The sequence below is a fragment of the Pleurodeles waltl genome, chromosome 3_1, assembly GCF_031143425.1.
Source record: "Pleurodeles waltl isolate 20211129_DDA chromosome 3_1, aPleWal1.hap1.20221129, whole genome shotgun sequence".
NCBI lineage: Eukaryota > Metazoa > Chordata > Amphibia > Caudata > Salamandridae > Pleurodeles > Pleurodeles waltl.
Window position 1 is genome coordinate 1,546,652,502 of NC_090440.1, and position 27,118 is coordinate 1,546,679,619.

Below are 27,118 nucleotides of genomic sequence, written 5' to 3' on the forward strand. Positions count from 1 at the left end.
CTATCCTGCAGTTGCTGCTTCTGCATGTGAGAGGGGACAAAGGCTGGGCTTTGTTCTGCATTCCTCCTTGAAGACGAAACCCCAAGGACTTGAACTGTGCATGCCTCCTGTTTTGAAGTCTCAGGGTCATTAACGACTTCCTCTGCCAGCATCTGGATTCTCTGATGAGTCTCCTGTCCTGCCAAATGGTGCCCTATCTAGTCTCTGGGATATTGGAAGGAGAACAAGAGCTGACATCCACGCACATAATGCCGTGAAGGGAAATTTTCAATGCACCATCTGCAACACGGCTGATAAATGACGTGCCACCTGCATCGCAGCTGGGAGATCAACGCATCACAGCTGGAGAAACGATACAATATACGCTTGCAGCTGCTGATAATGACGCAAACCCCACAAAGCACTTTTTTCTAACACTGGTGACCAGATTTCTCACACATCATCCCTGGGTGTCAAAGTCATTGTGAATCGGCGCAGATCCCAGGTGCCCCATCCAGAAATAATCAACGCATCGCTCTACTGTGAGGGAGAAAAGTGACGCATCGCCTACCCGACCGGTGAAGAACCAACACACAGCATCACTTGCGAGTAAGGAATCAACACATCATTGAGTTTTCAGACACACGCTCGCCCGTGCTGCTTTATTTTTTACAGAAACCAGGTACTTTGTGTAAATTCAACGTTTCCAAGAGCGATGGGGGCCCTCTGGTCTGCTGGGGGCCGTTGGTCACGGTCCTGCGGCTGAGTGAAGAGGGTCTGGGCGGTGGAGCCGGCGGACTTGGTGAAGGAACATGTGTGGTTCTACAGCCCAGTTGAGACTTTTACCTCTCAGGATGTGTGAGAGAGGACTTTGTTGGTATAAGCACCTGTTGTGCATTTTGGTTATTTGTTTGTATGCTTCCCTGCAAGCTCGGTCATGGATGGTTTTGGAGGTTTGGCTATGTGAGCTGGAGCGGCAGGGGTCCGGCTCTGGATCCTTGCCCCTCCGTAGAGCTCCTCCCCACCAGAACAACTGCTTTCCTGTGCTGTATGACGGTTAGGTGTCTTAGTTTAAATGTCCGTGGGCTGAATAATCCGACTAAGCATTTAGCGATTCTGTCAGGTCTGGAGAAATCTGGGTGTCACATATGTTTATTGCAGGAGACACACTTATTGCATAAGGACACATATCGCATGCGCTCAAGGTGGTTTCCTAGGCAGATTTGGTCCTCAGCAACTACAAAGCATGATGGTGTGGCGATATTGCTTTCCAAGACCTTCTCTGGGGAGATGGTAGGGAGGATTCATGAATTACAAGGCAGATTCCTGGTCATTAGAATAAGACTTGGGGCCTTCTCTTTTACTATTGCTTCTCTTTCTGCTCCGAATGCCCAACAGGAGGCATTCCTGAGACAGGTGATCTCCCTAATTCTTAGCTCACCAGATAGTGCTACCTTAGTGGGAGGAGATTTTAACTTGGTGATGGACAACGAGCTTGACCGCTCTGGCCAACGCTTTGGAAAAGCTGGGGCTTTAGCAGAGGTGGGGCGTCAGTGGCTGGCTGATTGTGGGTTGGAGGATATCTGGAGAAAGTTGAACCCTACGCTCCAAGATTACTCCTTTTACTCGGCGGCAACCAAGACTTACGATCGGCTTGATTTTTTCCTGGCCTCACAGGATTTTGTCTCCCGGGTCCGGGAGGCCACGATTGAACCCAGAGCTTTGGCTGATCATGCCCCAATTACCGTGGAGGTTATAGTGGGGGTGGGCCGGGTGGGTACCCCGAGTTGGCGTCTTAGAGATTCCCTGCTCCAGAGTGAGACAACGGTAGAGTCACTTTGATGCGTAATCACGGACTACCTCAGTTTTAATGATGATGGTAGCACTTCAACGGAGTTAGTATGGGAGGCTATGAAGGCAGTGCGGGCGAGATGATGGCATTGTCCGCAAGAGATAACAAGGCAAGGAGAGAGATAAGGGAGGAGCTGGAGCAGAGGGTGGTTGTTCTGGAGCGCTCCCACAAGTCTACTGGCGTGCCTCGAATCTGGCAGGAATTAGAGAAGGTGAGGCAACAGCTGAAGAGGCTGGACTGGGATAGAGCGGAGTATGCGATAGCGAGACTCAAGCACAAATTCTATGTTTGGAGCAATAGGTGCGGGAAGCTATTGGCACACCAGTTGCGAGCACAGCGTGCAGCGTCTGCGATAAAACTTATCCATTCCCCTTCTGGAATGGTGACGGGTACGAGCAATCAGATTGCAGAGGCTTTTGCGGAGTTTTACCGGGGCTTATACGCGGCTGATGAGGGAGATCCCGAGGCATTGGATTAATTTTTAGAGGGCATAGCAATCACGCCTCTTGTTGAGAAGGAGGCGTTTCTTTTGGACCAGCTGATAAGGTTGGAAGAGGTTATTTTGGCAATCTTTCGACTAAAGGTTGGGAAGTCCCCTGGCCCTGATGGGTTTATGGCCTTATTCTATAAGACTTTTTGCGTGGAACTCGCTCCGCTTTTGGTGCGTCTTTTTAACTCCTTTCGGACGACAGGAGCTCTGACACCTAGTGTGTTGGACGCTACTATTGTAGTTATACATAAACCGGGTAAGGATCCAGAGGAGTGTGCCTCATATAGGCCGATCTTGCTCCTGAATATAGATGGCAAGTTGTTCACTGGCATTCTTGCTTCCCGCAATAATTTCTACATGCCGGTCTTATTGATCCGGATCAATCAGGTTTTACACCAAACCGACAATGCGGTGACAATACGAAACGGCTCCTGCACCTGTTGGATAAAACGGATCGCTCCTGCAGGGAGGCGCTTTTCCTCTCTATTGACGCTGAAAAAGCATTTGATAGGGTTCATTGGCCCTATCTCTTTAAGGTGTTGGAGCGATTCGGGCTGGGCCCCGTTTTTAGGTTTTGGATCAGTTGCGTTTATCGGTCGCCCAGGGCGGCGGTTCGAGGTAATGGGGTGCGCTCCTTGCCTTTTCCGGTCGGACGTGGGACCAGACAGGGATGCCCGCTTTCTCCCCTTTTATTTGCGCTATATATGGAGCCCCTTGCGCAGAGGTTGCGGGATAGTCCCTTGGTTTCAGGTGTGAAGTTTGGCGGAGACCACCATCTCATCACCCTCTATGCAGATGATGTGATCCTTACTCTGGTGGAGCCCGTGACCTCACTACCTGCGCTTATGGAGATAATAGTTGAGTTTGGTCAGGTCTCGTGATTCCGAGTTAATATGCAGAAGTCTCAGGTTCTCGTTTGTCAGTGAGACCGGATCATGAGGCAGACCTGAGAGCTAGCTACCCCTTTCTCTGGTCGTCCTCGAGTCTCCCCTATTTAGGAGTAGAGCTAGCGACTTCGGTCGCTAAGACAGCGAGTCTGAATTATACGACGCTAGTTTGTGAAGTTCAGCGGGATTTGGAATCGTGGGGGAGGCATAAACTGTCTTGGCTAGGTAGAGTAGCGACGGTGTAGATGACAATCTTGCTGCGCATCCTCTATGTGTTTCAGGTGCTTCCGCTAAATCCGCCCCGAGAGCGATAGCTACTCTTCAATCGGCGATTCTGAAGTTTATATGGGAGGGGCGACCGGCGCGGCTATCGCGACGGATGCTGTACCGTCCTAAGAGTGGGGGAGCTTTAGCGATCCCTTGCCTCCAGCGATACTTTCAGGTGACACAGCTGCGCTTTCTTTTGGAGTGGAATCGCCCGCTCACTGAGAAACATTGGTGCTTCATGGACCAGGCTGTAGCGGACTTGCATATATGGAAGGAGCCATGGCTTTGACGCCGACATAGGGCAGCCTGACTTTATTCCTCCCCAATCACGGGGGTTATGCTGCGCACATGGGATGCAGTGGCCAGTCGATCCGGCTTGACGTCCTTCCCATCCCCGATGACCCCCATAGGCGCAAACCCAGACTTTGAGCATGGGCTTCGGCTGGAGGCTCTGAGACGCTGGTACGAGGGGGGCTGTAAAAGGGTGGGAGGTCTCTTTGACGAACAAGGGGTCTTGTCTTTTGAACAGATGAGGGAAGCGTATGGGTTGAGGGAGGCAGATAGATTGATGTATTATCAGATACAGCACTGGGCTTTGCAGCCGGCAAACAGAGCATTAATAGATAGACCTCTTACGCCATTCGAGGAATGGCTCCTGTTAAAGAAAGATGATAAAGAAGTCAGCTAAGCGACTTTATCGGCTCTTGCAGGGAGAACAGCCCCCGCCTAGGACTAGAGGACAGTTGTGATGGGAGAGGGAGTTGGAGAGGGAATTCTCGGATGAGGAATGGGACAGTATTTTCTACAGAATACATCACACAGCCTATAATGCAGCGGGGACGGAGACGTCATACAAGGTGGCCTCCTACTGGTACTAAACTCCGGTGTGTATACACACATGGGACCCTGCTAAATCTGACTTCTGTTGGAGGAGGTGCGGAGGCACGGGTACACTTGTGCATCTGCTTTGACACTGTCCCAAACTTCATCGCTATTGGGAGGGCATTATTGATGAGATTGACATAGTGTTCCACACTAAGATCCCCAGATTTCCATCATACATCTTGCTGGGGCTGCCTAACCCCCTTACCTTTCCCTTGAGGTCGTTGAGGGGGAGACAGATGGCTCTGGCACTTAACGCAGCCCTACAACTGATCCTAACCACGTGGGGTAACGGATAGGGTCCCGACGCGTAATGCGTGGCTCCAGAAACTCTGGTTTATCCTTGCCATGGAGAAACTCACATTGGCCTCGCAGCAGCGGATGGGGGAATTGAGTGAACTATGGAAGCCATTTCTGCAGATTTTATCTGCAGAATTTACGGAGTTGACATGCCCAGCTTATCTGAGAGTCCTGAGGCTGACTTGAACCCTGACTAGAATGCTTGATTCAGAGATTTCAGAGGGCTGTGATTTGGTGGGAGGAAGGATGGAATGGCGGAAAGATAGGAGGCTGACATGGATGCTGAGGGGAGCATTGTTAATGTGTTTTATTTTATTTGTATGCTTGTTTGGTTTTCATATACGGGACTCGCAGGCTGGAAGATTTTTAGATACGCTCAGCATGCTAATTCTATTACCAAGAAGAGATTAGTACCGAGGCTCCTTTGAGCCAAATCTAGAGTTAGCCTAGAAGATATTTGTCAGTGGATTTAGAGCTTCTGCTGCGGAGATGTATGCCATTTATTGCACTGTGATTTACTGTACTTGCATTTCATATTTTGTATTTATATGTTTCAGTGCTTCTAAAAATAATAAACAGATTTGATCCATAAAATCAACTTTTCCATTGTTTTCTATCGAGTAAGTCTATTATTCTTTTGAAAGTTCAAATTTTGACTTGTGTATGTTGGATTTTTTTCGTTTTGGTCTTGTGTGATTTAGATAAATATTACCTATTTTTCTAAACTTGTGTGGTGTCCATTTTGTAGTGTTTTCACTGTGTTACTGTGAGTGTTGGTACAAATACTTTACATATTGCTTCTGAGATAAGCCCAACTGTTTGTGCCAAGCTACCAAGGGGGGTAAGCAGAGGTTTCCATTGCTCTGACTAAAGTGAGGGTCCCTGCTTGGAAAGAGTGCAACCTGACTGCCAACCAGAGACCCTACTTCTAAAATATTATCTTAGTAAGCCTTGAAATATAAAACGTTACACCTCTGGAGAAACTGTTCTGCTATCATTATCTAAAGCTCTGAGAACAGACACCCTATGAAGTGAAATCAAATACACAGCGTGGAATAACCCCCTGAAATAGATGATTTGTAGACCTTAATGCTCCTGTAGGCCTTGCAAACAGTAAACAAAGACAAGAATAAATTCCCCACGTGTCCTGAAGAGGCAAAATGGTATTGATCTGCCATCCCACACATGCCAACCCTAAAATATCTGCAATTAAATTGAGTTCATGGAGCTGCTACAATTTCAATGAAACTCTGTTTTGCTCACTTTGTCTCTTCCCCTTAAAAAACTTGGGGCCTACGGAAAACCTTTAAGGAGCTCCCATACGTAAGGCAAAGGCAGGTTGATATTGGAATCGATGCAATATGGGAGCCAGGCAAACTCTCAAATTTTCAGTGATGCATAGGCCAAGGACTCAGATGCTAACTGTTCTCCTTCCCCTTTCAGTCACTTGAGAGCTATACCAAATGTCTAAAGAAACTGTGCAGAGGAAAAAGGAAAGCATATGTAGAGAGAAGAAACATTCTGGGGCTGATTTATTTATTGGCGGTCAGCCCATTTCTCTGTCGGGGTTACAGTGTAAGTTACTCTGTTGCCTTAAGGGAAACACCCCCTGCCAAATTTGGAAATGACTGCCAAGCTGGAAATCATGTATAACTGCCTGAGGGAATTGAAGGGAATTAAAACAAAAAAGGCACATAGAAGGCAAATGGTGTGAACTGGTTAATTGAAACAGAGAACCCATCAATCACTTTTGCTAGGCGAGATCCAATGTTATGACTTGTGAAATACTCCCGTTTTTTATGGATCCAGAAGTACAGGGTGTTCTTGCTCTTCTCACCTTGCCCAGTAGTGATTTCCTGTATTCACTTGTGTCTCCACCCTTCTTTGACTTCTCAGCTGCAAGTGGCATGTCTGCCATAGTTTCCAAGGCTAACTCATAGTATCATCATATCCTGAAGTTTGGAAAATGTGATTACTGTCTCCTGATACACTTTGGGCCATATGTACAAACACATTTTTCCATAGACAAAGTATGGGTAGAAACCTTTGATACATCTGGCCCTTTGTGACCCTAAACTGTGGAATTTCTGACAGGAGCAAGAGCCCCTGATAACTGACGCTACTTTACTGTAAAGGTCCTAGGTCATTCCAAGATTCCCTGAGATCTTTAAAGCTGTTGAAGAAAAATCAGTTTGCACTCCTACTTGAAATCTGAACTCATCTATTAAGCAAAAAGCAGAGTGATATCACAATGTTAGGCTGCAAGGGTTTCCTCCACTAGCAGTGAACATCTCATGATAACCCCTTCCCCCCAAAATTATGAAGCTTTTTATAGACTTTCGCATACAGGCTCCAGTTAAATACATGTGCATAATCAAAACTCTAATATAATTGCAGGTGTTTTGCGTTTTCACGAGAAAGGTGCAAACAAATTGAAAAGAGATAAGTAATTTAAACGTTTAGATGCCGAGCTAGATACTTGAGAATTCTCGCCTTTGTGCTGCCAAGTACACGAACGAGGATAAACATGTCAGAAGCAGTGCAGCCTCTAAACTTTAGACAAGATGCTTTTGCCAAAGCAACATGATGCAGTCTATTATAGTAATATTAAAGCAAATGTGTGCAATTTCTCAGTCCTCTCTTAGGCACTTATTCTTTAAAATAATTCTATGGATATCAGTCTGTTGACTCCATTGCCTATTTTGTTTTCAGCATGGCATTTCTTAATGTTGTAATCAAATTTGCTATCAGTATCATCATCGTCTTCATGATTAGTGAGAGAGAATGATGGTGGGTAACCTTTAGTATTAATGAGACAATAAATAGCACACATGCAGACACACATAAGAATGTATATAATAATGCGGACAACGAAAATGCGCAGTATTATTTCAATATTTTCATATCACATTCACTAAAATGCTTTTAGTCCAAGACTAGGGGGCATATTTATACTCTGTTTGCGGCAGATTTGCATCATTTTTTTACACAAATCCGGTGCAAACTTAGCTCCATATTTATATTTTGACGCTAGACACGTCTAGCATCAAAATATTGAAGTTAACGTAATTTTTTTACTGTGAAAACCTACCTTGCGTCAATGAGATGTAAGGTAGGCGTTCTGGGGCAAAAAATGACTCTAAGGCCTTAGCGCCTTACTTATCCTCCCATGCAAAAATCAAGCACAGGAGGAGGAGGGCCTTAAATAATGGCACTAAGATTGCTTAGCGCCATTTTTTAATGCCTGGGTCAGGGCAGGCGTTAGGGGACCTGTCGGCTCATTTCCATGGTCGGAGACCATGGAAGCAGCCCACAGGTGCCATTCCCGGCCCCCAGGGACACCCCGTACCCCTACCTACACCTGGAGGACACCTAAGGATGAGGGGTCCCTTCCCAGGTAAGTCCAGGTAAGTATTTTTTTTAAGTGCCTAACTTGGGCCCCCAACATCGCACTGTACCCAATGGCCATGCCCAGGAGACATAAATCCCCTGGGCATGGCCATTGGGCAGGGGGGCATGACTCCTGTTTTTACTAACACAGGAGTCATGTCCATGGGGGTTGCACGTCAAAAAATTACGCTAGTCAGGTTAGCGTCATTTTTCTAACTAGCACCATTCTTCAACGCAGAACCTCCTGTTTCCCCTATGCATCCCCCAACCAGTTAGCATCATTAATTTTGACGCTAACGGGGCCTTATCGCCGGCTAGAATTATTCCTTAACTATGATGCCCGGCTGGCATCCAGGAATGGAACTAGCCGGTGGTAAACTTTTTGACGCAAACCTGCGCTAATGCAGGTTTGCATCAAAAAGTATAAATCAGGGCCTACGTGCTTCCCCCATTTAGGTTGACCCATCATTTATTTTGTACTGATCTTTTCCCCAATGTTGTCTATTTGATCATGACAATAAGGCCCGTATTTATACTTTCTTAGCGCCGCATTTGCATCATTTTTTGACGCAAAAGCGGTGCAAACTTACAAAATATAATTGTATTCTGTAAGTTTGCGCCGCTTTTGCGTCAAACAATGATGCAAATGTGGCACTAAAAAAGTATAAATACGGGCCTAAGAGAGGCAATGGTTGCATGAGCAGATTTCTGTTCCTACAGTGGCACACACTCATCTTTGCCAGCCAGGGCCAATTCAGAGCCATACGATTTTTCAGGATTCTTTTCGCACCCAATAGATTTGAAATAGTGGTAACATTAGCTACTTCTTCCGAAGTCTTTTCAACCATTATAACTTCTCGGATTTTAATACCCCGTCCAAATGGGGAACGGGATTCCAAAAAGCTCTTGCTGTCTCTGGTATTTCTCAGACCAAGAAAGGGTTTCAGAGTGTGTGTGATATGTAATAGGGACTATAAATGCTGGGTAGCAGTATCTGAACCAATCCGTTATCATCTAAACATAAGCTCTATTGCCCAATACATACTATGCTCCAGGTTGTTCCTGCAATTTACTTCATGTATACCGAACATTTGAGAACAGTCTGAAACAATAGTCAGAACTTGGCGCATTGGTGTCTGGCAGAGCGGGGATGGAGGAGACACACACAATCTTCCCCACTTAGATACTTTATTACAGTGTTCACAATGTACAGAATAAGCATGATGAGCAGCCTTAGTTTGGATACCCTGATTACTATAACAGAAATCTGCTGTAAATGAAAGGAAATGGGTCAAAGACATTATCACACGTCAGGAAAGAGTGATGTACAATGCATGTTCAATTCACCATTCATCCTTATCAAAAGGAAAATGAATCAAAGGCACACCTCTTTGGCCACCTGTAGGTAGGCGTCCTGCAAGAAGAAAGGTTGAGATTTTGTAGAAAGGTATTCTCCTGGTAAATAGAGGATGGATTCTGTGGACAATCAGTGAATTGGGTGTGGTTTAATTCAGGGCACTCACCACATCTTGCTTTGTTGCAGTTGTACACCCTGCCCCAAACAGCAAGACTTGCTACAACGCGCTCCCCTAATGCCACTGTGTGTGCGCTGTATTTAAAATATGGTGCAACATGGTGGTAGTTAGGGGACTAGTGTCAAAATGTTTTACGCTCGTCCTGCGCTTCGTAGGATTAGCATAACATTTTTTGATGCTAATCCTGCAAAGAACCCAGAGGCCCATTGTAACCAACAGATGCCTCCTTTTAACGCCTGCTCTGAGCAGGCATTAAAAGTGCCAAAAGAAATGGAGCAAAGAAATCTATCAGATTTCTTTGCACCATTTTTTGGCCCTCCCACCTTTGAATACATTGGCCCATATTTATACTTTTTTAGCGCCGCATTTATGCCGCTTATTGACACAAAAGTGGCGCAAACTTTCAAAATACAATTGTATTTTGTAAATTTGCGCCGCTTTTGCATAAAAAAATGACGCAAATGTGGCACTAAAAAAGTATATATATGGGCCATTATGCCTGGAGCAGGCATAATGTAGCTCAAAGGGATACAAAGTGGCGCAATGCATGCATTGCGCCACTTTGTAAGCATGGCACAGGGTTTTTGGTCTTCTAACGCCACATCAGCATAAAAAAGTGATGCTAATGTGGCATTAGAATGGCGCTAGGGGCTCTTAAATATGCCCTTATGTTTTATGTGGCTAGCTGAGTGGATTAGTAAAGGCAGCCTTTACAAGTGCTTTAAAACACATGAATGTCTGTGAAAGGGGAGCGATGGAGAGATGAGGGGCACATTTGCCGCGTGGTAGTGAGTGAAACCGAGGATGAGGTAATGGGGTGGGGGGAGCCACAATAAACTGTCGCACAGGGCACCACCAGCCCTGACTGCTTGTCATCCTCTCCAGAGGAATCAGACCTGTAAGGTTCCATAACCGATGCTGCCATGGGAAGACCCAACAACGTCAAAACACCTTTCTTAGTTATTTCCATTAACAAGAATGGAAAACTTGAATAATATTATTCGAAACGGAAAGACAAAACACCAAGAAAGTATACATTTTCGTAACCCACATAGAGCAATCACCTAATGTATAATGGTACGATTAAAATATGTTTTCTTCTTCAATTCTGTGAAATGATTACTGAGAAGATCGCACAAGCTCCAACTATAAATAATGTCCTATCCTGTCACCAAAACGCTTCACATCAAAAATACCCTGAAACAGCAATGTCTGTCCCAAAACTATACTAACAGGGAAAAATAAAAGAAACGCCAAGGAGCATAACATATCAAACCCCACACCTCAGTAAGCACGCCTGATACAATGTAACTGAGCTGAGTGGTCTCCTCAGAGAAAACCTCTGTTTCTCGCTACAGAAAACCTGGATAGCAAAAACACTTTCCCACGAACAAGACAGAAAAATTCAGACGGTGTCTACAGTGATAGAAGACAAACAGACGCACAGAGATTAATCAAAAAGATCTGAGACAGGCATGTTTGTTGAGCCTGTCCTTTGAGGATGTGGCAGAGGGAGAGATAGGTTTGTGCTTCAGGTTGTGAATTGAGAGATCCTTGAAGGAACTGAAGATTTGTTCCCTTTTGGACTGAAATCAAAGTGCGATTTAGAAGTGAAGCAGGGTCATGGGGATGGTGATGCTGTTGGTCTAATCTGGGGTTATGGGAGGCTCTTTATGGTTAGTGATGTCCAGAAGACATAGTAGAGAATGTGGCCTTTGGAGTGTATTGGTAGGATGAAATGCTGTACCAAGTTGAGCATGTCATGTTAATGAGGGTGAGGACACTTTTTTGTTTTTTTCATGCTTGAGTTGTTTGGGAAGTTGAAGTCACAGAGAATGGTGGTGAAGGCTTGTCTGATTTAGGAGGTGGTAACGAGGTCTGCGAATTCATCCATGAAGTCTTTCCCCCTCACACGGCTCAATGTTGCTTGCCTGCGTGTGCTTACAGGGACAGGAAGAATTATCAATGACAGTGAGGACTCCTCCCTTCTAATAAGCGTGATCCTCGTTTTGGATTCAGAAGCCTATAAAGAGCAAGGGCATCTCCATGATTAAAACATCCCGCAGAGAAGAACATACTAGGGAGGAAAAAACATGTTTAGATCAAGATAACTTGTTCTACTAGATGTCAACTGAAGATAAAACCACCAAATCCCAAACAGAAATTTACAGAAGGAGCAAGCCTGAAGTAAATAGGATTACATTCATACATTTGTCACATTTTGGCACTGGCATAATACCATATTGCTGGTGTAAATCCAGATGCCTTCAGACTGGGATTTGAGGATTCCATTGCAGACCAGGGTCTGCTTCTGCATGTGCTAATTAATGGTGAACATTATAGTACAAGAGTGCAGTGTTGCCTAATTCAGTTATCATGTGTTGGAGGCGGCACGTTCTGGTTGGCTGAGGCAAGGCCCTGGCCAGATAGAACCTACCACAACCATCACGGATGTGTGATTACAATCAATGTATAATCTGCATTCACTCTTGGGTAGCTTGGCACTGAGCAGTCAGGCTTATCACAGGGGCAATGTGTAAAGAATTGGCACAGCACTTTTACACAATGAATACACTGAGCGTCACAAAAGAGACTTCACATGTGTATGAACAGAAGATTTGTATTCAACACACATATTAACTAACACAACATGTACATCAGGTACTTCTAGGCATAAGTCACATTCGGAAATCACACTAGCTCAACCGTGTTAAAACTACATCAGCAACAGTACAATTGGGCGCAAATCCTACTTTCCCTCCCAACACCCTCATGTAGTGCAAAATGTTGTCAGCATTAAACCCACCCTAACAATTATTTGAATTTCCAATTCAATACCACACGGTTATAGGGTGAACCCCGTTGACAACGACAGCAGCAATGTGTTCACTGAAATAATTACAGCACTTTTGAATAGCCTCATGACCTCAGACCGCATGGGTAAAAACCATTGCCAACCGTGATAATCTTTTGGCGAGATAACAACATGTACTGCAACACCGCTGTGCTGTGCAGTGGATCACAGGCAATCACTCCCACATGCTCACTCCACACCGCGACACAGGGCCACAGATATCAGACAGGCTCGTATAGCATGCACTCACACACTTTCGCTCCCAACACCCTAATGTGGTGCACTGATATCCGGCAGGTCAGCTGTTACAGTACTCACAGACCCCATGAGCCCAAACTCTCCTCCACCCTTTAACCAACCTCTACTATCCTACCCCCCAGGGATTGGAAATGAAAGAAACCTTACCATAGGTACTAGGCCAGTCGGGTCCGGAGTCACACTTATTCAGGGTCAGGGGAGCAGGGTGGGTGAAAAGATAGACAGGCTGGTCAGACAGCAGTCAACAAATGGAGGTTTGGCCTTCACTCTGGAAGCTCACTCAAAGGTCTCCGCACTGTGCTTTCGGGAATAGGCCCTGTTCTGCAAAGCATGGGGTGAAGATCACTGCAGGAGACACACCATTCACAATAGCGCCCAGCCAAGCCAGGCACTCCAGTAAACAAATCCACTCCTCCGCGCCCCCCTTGACTGAGGCACAATTTCTAGTGCACGATGACTTGAGGTGCACCAAATGGTTCTGATCACGCACAAAGAGTTACAAATGACGTACTTCCCTGGAATGAAGTACAATGTCTGGTGCATGATGACTTGAGTCACACCAGACAATTCAGATCACATACTAAGATTTACCAGTTCTGAACCTCTCTGGAATGAGACACATCAGGTGTGCGATGACTTGAGTAGCACTCAACAATTCCGATCACACACGAAGAGTTACAAATTACATACCGCCCTGTAATGAGGCACAATGTCTGGTGCTCAATGACTTAAGTCACAGCAGACAATTCCGATCACACACGAAGAGTTATCAATTCTGTACCTCTCTGGAATGAGACACAATGTCTGGTGCATGGTGACTTGAGTCGCACCAGACAATTACAGTCACACACAGAGGTGCAAGTTCAGTGGTGCCACATGAGGTACAATGCAGCATTGGTATGGGTACAGGTTCTGAACATGTTAGGAACACCAGTGGGCACACATGCACACACTGGCCAGCGCCACTTCCTAACATATGTAAGAGAGGCACACAATTTCAGACTGTACTTACAGTGCGAAAGTGCCCAGGCTGAACTAATCCCCTAGGTATGGTGTTCTCTACTACTGGGGATGGGACACCCATGTGTATCTGCCCAGCCTTCCATCTACCACCTGCTCTGCCCTTCACGGGGTGCTATAGGCATAGAGGAAGGCCCACTGAGGATTCTCTACTAAGTTAGAAGTGCCAACCTAAGCAACACCACAACTGTGTCTCTGTGGGTCTGCATTGGCAGGCCAGATACATGCTTAATAGGCTATTCTGGTGGATGGCACACTCAGTCTAATGTTCCAATAGTAGGCAGGGCCATACCCGCGCTTGGTATGTAGTGTACCTTTTTACAGGGCACTCATAGGTACAGCACCTGAACCAATCACATAAACACCCCTTCCTAGCATGTGTAGGATGGGCATGTGCACTTTCCCACTGCAGTACACTGGGGAAGTGCCCAGAGTCCTAAGGCCACACAAAAAGAGTTAGCAGAAATCCAGGAGAAAAAAGAAAAACATTTGAGGGAAATCCCCTAAGAAAGTGTCAACATCAGGACAGTGCACGCTCTACGGGCAACGTAATGCAATAAACTGACTCTTGTGAAATGTAATAATTCATGCATTATGTATTAATGCAGTATGTTAACCTTTTGCATTGCAGAGATTCATGTTAAAACATCATTAATGCTGTTTGCTATGTATTGTTCATTTTCAAGGCTTTGCTGCAGTATTACAAGGTGTGGTTAGGGAGTGGTCCCTATTCTAAGCCTTTCTAGAATCCCTTCCTGCAGTCTGGCTGGGTGTGGCACGTGGGCGGGCCTGGGTCTATTTAAGGGACCCAGCCCAGCTCCACGTGCTCACTATTCAGAGGTCCCGGTGCAGAGCAGCAGCATTTTCCTGATCTCCTGTTCCGAAGGCCTATCTAGGATTTCCAGGCCCTGGCTTCATTTCCTTGGTGATCTTCAAGCAGGGCGGTAAGGCGGAGGTCGGGGCCCCCGACTCGGTTTTCAGAAATACTCGAGTTTTGGGCCTTTTGGTTACATCGCGTGTGCAATGGTTTTCTTGGCATTTAGCTCTTGCAGTTTGGATCGGCAGTGTGCGTGATCGTATCATGTCATTTAACTCTTGATGGTTGAATCGGCTACAGTGTGCACAATTCATTCTTGGCATTTAACTTGCACAGTTCGGATCGGCAGAGTGCGCAATCATATTTTGGCATTTAAACCTTGATGGTTGAATCGGTAGCAGTGTGCGCGATTCATTCTTGGCCTTTAACTTTCACAGTTCGGATCGGCAGAGTGCGCAATCCTATCCTGGCATTTAAACTTTGATGGTTGAATCAGCAGCAGTGTGCGCGATTCATTCTTGGCCTTTAACTTTCACAATTCGGATCGGCAAAGTGCCCGATCGTATCCGGGCATTTAAACCTTGATGGTTGAATCGGCAGCAGTGTACGCGATTCATTCTTGGCCTATAACTTTCACAGTTCGAAACGGCAGAGTGCGCGATTGTATTTTGATATTTTGAATCCTGATGGTTGAATCAATGACAGAGTGTGAAAGTCATTCATGGCATTTAACCCTTGTCTTTCAGATCGGCGGAAAGCGCGATCATTTCTAGACATTGAAATCTTGATGCACATTTTTGATATTTAAAGTGTACAATAATTCCTAAGCAATTGCATCTAGAAGATCCAGACAAAATGCATCCTTGCAACCAATGTGTTCAATGATTACTGTTATAGTGTGTCTTTTCAGAGTCATTCATGAACCTAATGCAGATTATTCCTGAGATCTAATATGTTTATTGATCACTGTTACTAAGCAGTTTCTATTCAAAGAAATAACTTGATTTAGTTCAAGGTTCTGAGCTTCAGATTGTATTCAAAGAAAACTCTCATATGGAGGTTTGCATAATCCTTATTTATTTTCCAGGTATTCAGAGCGAATAAGGTTATGATGAATGAAGGCTCTTGATTATTCACGTTATCAGTCCATAGCTAGCCTGAACAAAGCTTATGAAAGTCAAAGTGTATAATCTGATTATTGTGTTCTTAACTTTTCCTTCCACAGATCTCCTTCCACGCTGTTCCCAACCTAAAACCCCTTCCCCCACTTGGCCATTCTTTAACTCTGTGCTACCAAGAGGTGGACATATTGGGAACAGGCACAAACCCCGAGGATCCAGACTCCCTGAAAGAAAGGCCATGTCGAATATCATGCTATCCATAACTTGTGGAGGTTTCTACTTTTTATTTTTTTCCCTTAGGGTACTTTATTTTTTCAAACAAACTGGTAATATTTCTTCAGGGGTACCCTTATTTTGTTGCGTGTGTTACCTCATATTGAAAATTAATGTTTGTTTTTATGCAACAATGTTACCACCATTGTTTGAGCCGCTTTGACACTGGATTAATGCTGATGATCTTTTTTCTCTCATAAGAACTCAAGTGGTAGGAATTCCTTATTTTAACTTGAAACACACAATCACACAGCTTTAAGAACTTTCGAGAGTAATAACATGTTTACCAAAAAAGTAGCATTTTGGATACCAGTATTTTTAATCGTGTGCTTAACTTGGTACTATGTTGAGTGAATGTGTCAGATTCAAAGAACGGTGGATGAACCATTTTGGTCAGTGCTTAATTTAGGCCAGTGGTTGCAGGTGATGCCTACTGGCAGTCATTTATATGCACCTGCAGTGATTTTTCCTCATCAGATTTAGACCCAGCATCAGTGAGAGAAAAACATGAAAGGGGGAAAGAAAGAGGAAGAGTAAAAAATGCAAACACTTTGACAGAAGACAAAGGAGGGAAGTAAAAGAACATGCTGGAGTGAGATAGAGGGGCAGAAAGTGTCTTGTGGTAGATTAAATATGCATGACGTGAAGTATTTAAACTATGCTACCTTTTTATTTGGCTTCAAGACCTTCTGCAGCAATGGTGGAAGCTTCTGAGCAAATGTTTGGGCCCAACACTATATTTAAGTACCAGAGGCATTTTAAGGCATAGGAAAGTCAGCAATTGAGCAGTGGCACCATTTTTAAGCCTTACCCCCGGGAAACATTCTCTTTTTCTGTCTGTCCTCTGTCTATTTCTGTTTCTCAACATATCCCATTCTCTCTACCTACCTCTATCTCTATCTGTCTCTTTGCCCAGTATCATCTTAAGGATTTTAGGGCCACCAAAAAAGACATATTTCAACTGTGTAACAATCCCATTTCTGAAAGTTTGTTTGCCATTGTGCGGGCTACAGTTAGCAGAAAAAACTCTTAAGATGACACTGCTAAGCACTGTTCTCGGTGTTTGACGGGAGTTTTTGTGTATGAAAGAGAATTGGTAGTCGAGAGAGCTAATGAACTCCATGAGAACCAGTAAATGGCATACCTGGTTCATGTTGTATCTGTGACAAAAGTTGCATCAACGTGTTCTGGTGATCTATAGATTGTGGTGCATCTTGTTGGGGAACCCTGCTGCCTTAGGGCAGTACCTACAAAATCTAGACTCAAGAAAAGGGCTCTGTCTTGATGTAGGTCTTTAGATATCATGTAGAGTAGTTTACCTGTGCTCGTTCATGAATAGGGTGAAGTGACACCAAGATATGGGAGGCCAAAATTAACCATAGTTAGTACCACATGTAGATGTGCAGCTGCATCTATTGAATCTTCATGATAAGAGAATGAGGAAGACCATGTTTGGTGGCACAACTTTGATCAAGTTCCGATAAGTCACCTGTATTCAAGATTGTGATCTTTAGAAAATCTCTAAAAACTGCAATCCAGGGCATAAAAGGACTTCAGAGAGAGAAAGGTAAATCATGAAGCCCAAATTTTACAAGGTCAGAACCACAGTAGGAATTGGTGTTATCATAGCTTGGTGGTGTATGACTAAAAGACCTCAGGTCTGTTTCCATTTAAATTGAGATGATTACGGCACATCCATGAATTGTTTACCACCATACAAGCATCAAACATCTGACGCATTGATAGCAACATGTAAACAAGGGTCAGCCCTCAGGGGGTTGAAAGATCTGGGTTCTATCAGAGTACTTTAAACAAGCAGCGGCATAGCCAATAGGTCTTACCTATGAGAGCTATTAGCTTGGGCAATATTTTGTAGCCATAATATACAGCGGCATGAATTCTTTGCAGTGAGGCTAAAACTAATTTTGAAAAGTGCTACGACTCATATGGGGATAATACGCTCTTTTAAAAGTGCACTAGCGCAGGATGTATCATAGTCTTTTTAATTTTTTTATTATTATTTTTGCCATGCTGCTATACAGCATGGCTATAACTCATTGTCAAAATCAGCAATGCCCATGCTGTACAGCATGTACAAAGTCAATGGCAGAGCCAACAGTCTCAAAGGTGAGACCTATTGGCTTTGCCATTGCTTGTTAGCTCTTGGCTCATCATCCCTTTGATTCTGAGCAAATCAATAAATCTCCTCATGCTTAAAAAAGAAAAAATTTGACAGTTGGAAAAAATCCTATCACGTAAAGAAAGCCATTGCACCCATGCCCATGTCTTAGTAAAAATATATTTGGAAGCAGATGACATCTGTTGTCACAATAAAAGCAGATACCATCAATTGTCACAATAAACATACATGGTGTGGAGTGGCATAGAATGGAGCGTCATAGACTACAGGGGCATAGAGTGGAGTAGAGGGTTGCAGAGTGGAAAGGCACAGAGTGACGTGGAGTAGAGTGGAGTGGAGCACAGTGGAGTAGGGTGGCGTACAGTGGCAGAGAGCGGAGTGGCATTGAGTGGAGTAGTGCCAGAGTACAGTGACAGAGTGGAGCAGAGTGGCAGAGTGGAGTGAAGTGGCGTAGAGTGGAGTACAGTGGCATAAAATGGAGTAGCATAGAGGGGCACAGAGTGAAATGGACTGTGGCAGATAACAGAGTGGAGTGGCAAAGAGTGGAAAAGGGTATTGTAGAGTGGAGTAAAGTGTTGTAGAGTGGAGTGGAATAGAGTAGAGTGGCACAGAGTGGAGTGTCATAGAGTGGAGTGTCGTGTAGTGGAGTAGAGTGGGGTGGCATAGAGTGGAGTTGAGGGCAGTCTGAGAGTGAAGTGGCTGAAAGGGGAGTGGCTTAGAATTAAGTGTCATAGAATAGAATAGAATAGAATGGTATAGAGTGGAGCTGCCTAGACTGTTGCAGAGTGGAGTGACATAGAGTAGAGTGGAGGTGGCATAGAGTGGATTAGAGAATAGTGGAGTGGCGTGGCATAGAGTGGAGTGGCATAAAGTGTCCTAGTGTTGAGGGGCATAGAGTGACTTAGAGTGTAGTGAAGTGTTGTAGAGTGAAGTGGCCACACTAGCTTAGAGTGGAGTAGAGTGTTATATAGTGAAGTGGGATATAGTGGATAATGCAAGGTGTGGTAGCGCGCTACCATTACAGATCGCACAATTTCAATTAAAATGACCATTACATTTGCAGAACTATACAGAACACAAACCATGCTGTAATAATGTGTAGAAATTGGCATCACCTAGTGCAGTGATTTGTTTTGATCATATTAAAATATTTGTTTCCACAGCAATTCAGAGTTACAAAAATGTGCTTTATCTGCACTGTCCCAATTCTGATATATTCTGAAAAATTAGTACAGTTCATTTACAGGCATTTCGATTTTGTTGTGTACTAGAAAAAAAGAACATCCTAAAACTGTCCCTTTAACATCCCCCGTACCAATAAAGATTGTCACATAAATTGTCTCAATTTGTAGTCACAGAAACAAAGGTAAACACTAACTTCTCTGGAAGACAGGGTAAAACATTTAACCTATGTCTTTGCACAACAAAAGTGACAAGATTTAAACAAAATCTAAAGGCCTGTTTAGTGCTCATTCACTTGTGAACTCCAGCATGATTATATTAGGGGTGCTTCAGCAACCCCCACTCTCTTACTTCCAAAGCCTATGGCATGGGTCTGAAATTGTAGAACAGCATTGTTTAAGTTATGCTATTAGTAAAGAGCGCTGGCCAAATGTTGGACCTGGTCCTTTTTACAGGGTCAACCCCAAACCTTTTGTCTTCCTACTCCTATTTTTTCTGACCCTTTCTGTTGACATTAGGACTCTGGGCACTTTACCACTGCTGGTCACTGCTTTCCCTTCTAAACTTGGTATGATTGGCTTCCACCTAATTGGCACATTTCATTTAACTGTAAGTCCCTTGTAGAGTGGTATCCCTATACCCAGGGCCTGTAAATTAAATGCTACTAGTGGGCCTGCAGCACAGCTTGCGCTACCCACAGAAGTAGCCTTTCAAACTGTCTCAGGCCTGTCACCCCAGGGCCTGCATGCAAACTTTACTTCCAAAAACACTTGGCATCTAAATTGACTTGCCGGCCTGTAACTCCCCTTTAACAACATACAAGCCAGATTGAAGGTAGGCCCTAGGTAGCCCTATGGGCAGGGTGCTGTGTATTTAAAAGGTAGGACATATTTCTTTATTTACTATATATCCTAGTAGTGTCAAACAGCCCATTTAGTTTCTCACTACTGTGAGACCTGCTCCTCCATAGGATTGCATCGGAAAATCCCCTAAGTGGTACTGTCTAATCTATGAACTGCTAAGGCTTGGTGGGATTACCAGGAGAAACCGCCACCTAAACCTCTTCTTGTGTGCTAGTCTGCCTATCCCATTGAGTCCCCTCCAGTGCCCCCAGGAGCCCAGCGCATGGGGAGTGCTGTGTCCTGCTTCAAGGCATTTTTGCGACATTAGCACACTGATAGCACACACCTTCCTTACTAGTGGCCCAGCACGTGAGGGGCGCTTCTCTAAACTTGGAATTAGCTGGTGGCTAGCGCTTTCCTCGTCATACCTCGGCAGCTCCTGCTCCTTGTGGCGAGTGCGGTGCCTGCTCCTGCCACTGTTGGGATCCCTCCGAAGAGAGGGCCCACTCTCTCGCACCAGCTTTTGGTGATAAGCGCAGTGCCTGCATGCCATCTGTCAGAAAACCCCCTCTGTGGGCCGCACTCCTCCAGTGAGACACAGAAGACAACAGTCCCTCATCTTCGCCGACTCAGAGGGACTGAGCGCTGCATGACAGGCTGCTTCTCACCTGCAACGTACCCCACAGTTGCTTGGACAGGTGCAGTCATCGGACTGAGGCCAGGCGGGGACTTGCCCCGCCAACAGAGAACCACCAGTGGGGTCCCAGCTAGGACAACTGGTACAAGTTGGGAGACTCTGGGGACATTCTCATAGCAGCTTGCATGACATAAGGGAACCCTCAACGGAGGCCCTGTTCCTGCCGAGCACGGCTGAACACTTTTACCTTCAGTATAGGACTGCTTGCGTAGCAGGGTATTACTGGTACTTGTGCTTTGTCTAATGATGTTTTATACAATACAGTTTATTTTTATATAACTTGTTCTTGTGTTTCCTTTGTGGTATATTTATTGTGTCACATGTGTTGGGTGTGCTGTGCACACACTTTACACATTGCATCTGGGATAAGCATGACTGCTCGTGCCACGCTACCAAGGGAGTGAGCAGGGGTTGTCTTGGGTGTGTAACTCCATTGCTCTGACTACAATGGTGGGATCTGCCTGGCTGAGGTGCATACCATAGCCAACCAGAAACCCCATTTCTAATACTTACAGGCATGCAAAATGTATGTACTGGCAGAGATAAATAGAATCAGTCAGGTAGAAAGATTGGAGGCAGAAAACCTTTTCAAAGAAATACAGCACATTTACTGCTCTGAATTAGCATACAGGAGACAACTGAAAACATGTACTTTCCTGGAGCGCCTCGAGAAAAGAGAAAAAAGAGTTTTTCAGAAAGCAAGCATTCATGAAAAAATACAAGAAGCCAGTCAGAGAGGTGGTAAACAGACTGTGCTTCACAGGAGGGACAAAGACATGCTCAATGGCTTAAAACGAATAAAGCTAGCAAATAGAAAATAAGCAAATGTGAGTTACTAAACACAAGTCAAGTGTAAGCAATGTGTGGAATACATTTCTAGGGATGATTTCAACATGTATCCTCTATGTCTTTGCGATCAGACAGCTGCGCTACCTTGTAGGCTTCGTCCTAAAAAGAACCCCAAATGTTCCTCCAACTCTAAGGGTGTACTTACACATTAACCGCCAGGTTGCCTGGGGCGAGCTGGTCTCGTCCAGGCACACGGTTCCCGTGTGCCCTGGATGAGACCAGCTCGTCCTGCACCTGGCCCACGGGGGAGCACTAGCGCTACCCCCGTGGGTCTCCCACCCACACCCCCCCAGTCGAGGATGGAAGGGGAATCGCTTCCCCTTCCACCCTGACCCCCCCTCGGCAATCTGATGACATCAGCGCGCTCACAGTGCGCGAACGTCATCAGACGCTGCTGAGGACGCACTGGAAGCCATTTGCTTCCAGCGCGAGTGGAGAGAGGATGTCCATTAGGTAAGTCCTTCTCCTGGGAGGGTTTTGGGGGGGGGGGAAACAGACACAGGGGGGAAAGGGAAGAGTTTTTCCTTTCCCCCTGGGCCTGTTTTCAGTGGATTCCTGCTCCACGTTCGGGGGCAGGGCCTGTGATCGTGGAGCAGGAATCCCCACTAGGCACCAGGGATTTTGTTTTCATTTTATTTTGGGGAGCGACTCCTTGGGCAAGGGTTGCTCCCCTGGGGGCTATTCCAAATCCTGTTTCAGCCCCCCCCCCCCGGGGGCAGATCGGCTGTTTTTTCAGCTGATCTGACCACCAGGGATTATGTTTTTCATAACTTTTTGGGCAGCGACCCCTTAGGCGAGGGTCGCTGCCCGGGGGCAATAATTTTGTATATGTTTCGCCCCCCCTGGGGCTAGATCAGCCATGTTTTTGGCCGATCTCGCCCCAGGGGGGTCGAACCCCAATAGGCGCCAGTGATTGTGTGGTGTGTGTTTTGTGTGTTTGGGGGCACCCCTTGGGCAAGGGTTGCCCCCCCAAAGGGGGGAAAATTTGTATTGGCCATTTCGGCCTATTATTTTTAGGCCTATCTGCCCCCAAGGGGGGCAGAAACCACCAATACGCCAGGGATTTTTTTTTTGTTTTGTGCTAGGGGGTGCCCCCTTTGGCAAGGGTCGCCCCCTCAAGGGGGCACAGAGCTGTTGGCCATTTCTGCCCCCCTTGGGGGCAGATCGGCCAATTTGTTTTACGACCATCTGCCCCCAAGGGGGGAGAATCCGCTTAGGCACCAGGGATCCTGTGTGTGTGTGTTTTGTGTGGTGGGGGGCGCACTTTGGCAAACCTCGCTCCCCAAAGGGGGACATTACTGATGGCCATTTCTGCTCCCCTTGGGGGCAGATCGGGCTATTTTTTTAGACCTATCTGCCCCAGAAGCCACCAAGACGTGAGGGGATTTTTTTTTTCCTTCGTTTTTTTGTGCTGGGGGCGCCCCGTTCACCACGTTTCGCAAGGGTTGGCCCCCCCCAAACAGAGTACAGAGCTGTTGGCCATTTCTGCCCCCCTTGGGGGCAGATCGGCCTATTTTTTAAGGCCCATCTGCCACCAAAGGGGGCAGGAGCCACTTAGGCACCAGGGACAATTTCTAAGTTCTCGGTGGCGGGGTGTTTGTCAACTGGCGAAGTATTTGTATTTGTTATTATAACAGTTTATTTCTTCTTTTTGTTCTGGTTCAAAGCTTTTGCTTCCTTTGCTGTGGATCCTTGCGGTTTTGGCAGTAGTTGTCCTGCGGTTTGCATAGTTGCATGTTTTAGGTAAGTAAAAGCAATTTACTCCAAAGGAGTATTGTTGACATGCATGAATGACATGTTTGTAGGTGGTGTACTAAATGCAGTATTGTGTGTGAAATTGTCCTTAGATTTGAGCACAATGATATTTGTGTTGTCATATGTCTAATTTGCTTTTTTCTTTTTCTTTTTCTTTTTAGTGGGATATCATTGGTGATTGCTGTGTCTGTGCAGAGTAGTTGCTGGTGAGTAGCTTTTTCAGGCAAGTGAGTGGTATAGTTTTTTAGTACAAAGCTCTTTGTGATAAAGCTACACTTTGTTTATTACTTATTTTAGTGCTGGTTGTTGTTGGCAATCCATTTGTTGTTATTGAGGATCATGGCTAGCCCCAGAGTGACCGCTCAGCAGGTTGTTGGCATGCTTTTTTAGTCGTCTTCAGACCATAATTACGAGACTGACTCTGCATCCGAGGCAGAGGAGGAAGTGAGAGATTCTGGCAGTGAGTTTTCTGTTCGAGAGGATTCTTCTGATGAGGAAGCCACTCTCAGTGCACATAAAGGGCCTATTTTAGAGGAGGACATTGATGTGCCAAGAGTGCAGCAGCCTGGGGCTGAAGGGTTTCCCATTAGAAGACATGACACCTGGATTGCCCCAAACATGGAGCAGCCACAGTTACCTGCATTTACTGGTCTCCCAGGGTATAGAGTCAATACGGAAAGCTTTTTGCCTGTCAATTTCTTTCACTTGTTTATGGACGATGTATTTTTGGAAGAGATTGTGGAGCAGACTAATTTGTATGTGGACCAACATTTGAGGGACAACACTGCCAGACTTAGGCCTCAGTCTAGAGATACTCAGTGGTTTCCCACATATCTGGAAGAGATGAAAAAGTTTTTAGGTTTTACTTTTTTGATGGGGTTGATAAGGAAGCCGTCACTGGCTTCTTATTGGTCTACTAGTCCCTTGATGGCAACAGCTATATTTCCTGCAACTATGACACATAATCGCTATTTGCTTCTTATTTGTATGCTGCATTTTGTAGACAATGCTTTAGCCTTCCCACGAGATCACCCTGATTGTGACCGCCTTTATTAAGATTAGGCCTGTCCTTGATCATTTTGTAGATCGGTTTACAAGGGTCTATGTTCCAGGCAAAGAGATAAGTGTGGACGAGTCTTTGGTCCTTTTCAAGGGGCGTTTAGTTTTTAAGCAGTGCATTCCTAGTAAGAGGGCACGGTATGGAATTAAATTGTATATGCTGTCAGAAAGTAGTACAGGATACGTGTATAGTCTCCGGGTCTACACTGGTAGGAATTCCAGTATTGACCCTCCTGGTTGTCTGCCCACTTTTGGAGTTAGCAAAAAAATTGTGTGGGAACTTGGTAGAGGACTGTTTAACAAAGGTCACCATTTGTTTGTAGATAATTTCTACACTGGAGTGCAGTTGTCCAAGGAGTTGTTTAGAGTGGACACTGTTGCTTGTGGCACAATCCGTTCTAACCGGAAAGGCTATCCAAGGGAGCTTGTGTGTAAAAAACATGAGAGGGGACAGTGCAGTGCCTTGCGGAATAATGAGCTGCTAGCTCTGAAATTTTTAGACAGGAGGGATGTGTACATGCTATCTACCATCCATGATGAGAGTACTTCCCCTGAGGCTGTTTGAGGTCAGGTTGCCGAAGTGAGCAAACCTGCGTGTTTTGGACTACAATAGGCACATGGGTGGTGTTGATAGAGTAGATCAGAGGTTGGAACCTTACACTGCTCCTCGTAAGTCTTACGTGTAGTATAAAAAGTTGGCCCTACATTTATTTCATTTGGCAACTTTTAATGCTTTTATTGTGTTCAAGGATTGTTCACCTGAGTCAAGGGTGAAATTTGTTAAATTTCAGGAGTCAGTGATAGAGAGCCTTATTGTGGTGGAAAAGGCAAGTGTTCCTAGAGTAGCAGTGGTGGAGGATGTGGCTAGAATGAAAGATCGCCACTTTCCAGATCACATTCCTCCCACTCCCAAAAAACACTTGCCCACTGAGAAATGTAGAGTATGTGCCTGGAGAGGTATCCGGCGGGAGAGCCAGATATACTGCCCCGATTGCCCTTCATACCATGCTCTGTGTGTGGCTGGCCGTTTTAGAAGTTACTACACACAAAAAAAATTTTATTGGGAAATACTGTGAGCGTAAATTGCCTATTTTATATTTTCATATGTTCAGTTTCACGGTTGGCATTACTGTCATGTATTTAGTTAGAGCTTTTGTATTTGTAATTTTGTACTTATTTTATAATAAGTTAGTGGTTTCTTTGTTTATAGAAAAAAGTGCTGGTGGTGTGCGTGGGGTGGTGCTTGGCTGGCGGTGTGTGTGGGGTGGTGCTTGGCTGGCGGTGTGCGTGAGGTGGCGCTTGGCTGGCGGTGTGCGTGGGGTGGCGCTTGGCTGCCAGTGCCAGCCAAACGTCAGTCCACACACTCCCATCAGCTAGTGTGACTGCTGTATCAGTCATGTGGGCGTATGTAAGTGATGGGCCCTTGTGTGGCGCTGCCTGTCGATGCGAGTGTTGTAATGTGCTGGGCCTGTGGCTGGCGGTGTGAATGGTCTTGTGCATGTCATGTATGAAAGGTGTGTGAATGGACTGTAAAACAGCTGGTGCCTTGACGCGGCTTACAGCTCACGAGCTGTGAGTCATTGGTTCAGTTTTTTGGCCTTTCAGTTATTAGCAGTGCATTTCACTTTTGTGAAATCTCTTGTTAATCAAATTTGATCTACTGAACCATCACTCACCCTCGTGCCAAATCCAACCAGTATGTGTGGTAAAAATGACAAAACCTGCTCCGCTGTAATCAGGAGTCGCATCACACTTGTGACACAACCGGTGTCTTAGGTGGGACCCCGATGATGAAGCATGCCTCCATCTTGGTTGGTGGGTGAGGGGTCTTTTTCACAGAACCTAATGCAATTTTAGCGTTTGGCACGTCACAGACGTACGTGGACACATCAAAATGATATATTACAAAACTACCTATGTTTGGGGAGGAGGGGGCACCTATGTTTTTGGTCCTGGGTGCGGCCTTCATCTAGGGAAACCTACCAAGCCCAGACATTTTTTTAAACTAGACACTCCAAGGGGTCCAGGGAGGTGTAGCTTGCATGGATCCGCCAACATTTTCTTACCCAGACTCCTCTGCAAACCTCAAAATGTCCTTAAAAAAGCATCTTTTCCTGACTTTTCGTAGTAGGATCACCACTCCAGCACTAAATTCCTACTCCCCAGCATTCCCTTCAGTCTCCCAAGTAAAATGACACCTCACTTGTGTGGGTCCCCAAAGCAAAGTCAGCCTAAAGATGTATAAAAGAAGAATATGTGCTTATCAACTCGCTGTGCTATCCTCTCAATCTCTACAAGTTTTTGGCCTTTTTCTGTTGCAGGCACCTGGGCCACCCACACAAGTGAGGTATCTTTTTTATTGGGAGACTTGGGGGAACGCTGGGTGGAAGGAAATTTGTGGCTCCTCTCAGATTCCAGAACTTTCTGTCACCGAAATGTGAGGAAAAAGGATTCTGGGTTACAGAACCTGGTGAGAGCCCCACAAGTCACCCCATCTTAGAATCCCCTAGGTCTCTAGTTTTCAAAAATGCACAGGTTTGGTAGGTTTCTCTAAGTACCAGCTGAGCTAGAGGCCAGAATCCACAGGTAGGCACTTTGCAAAAAACACCTCTGTTTTCTGTAGAAAAATGTGATGTGTCCACGTTGTGTTTTGGGGCATTTCCTGTCGC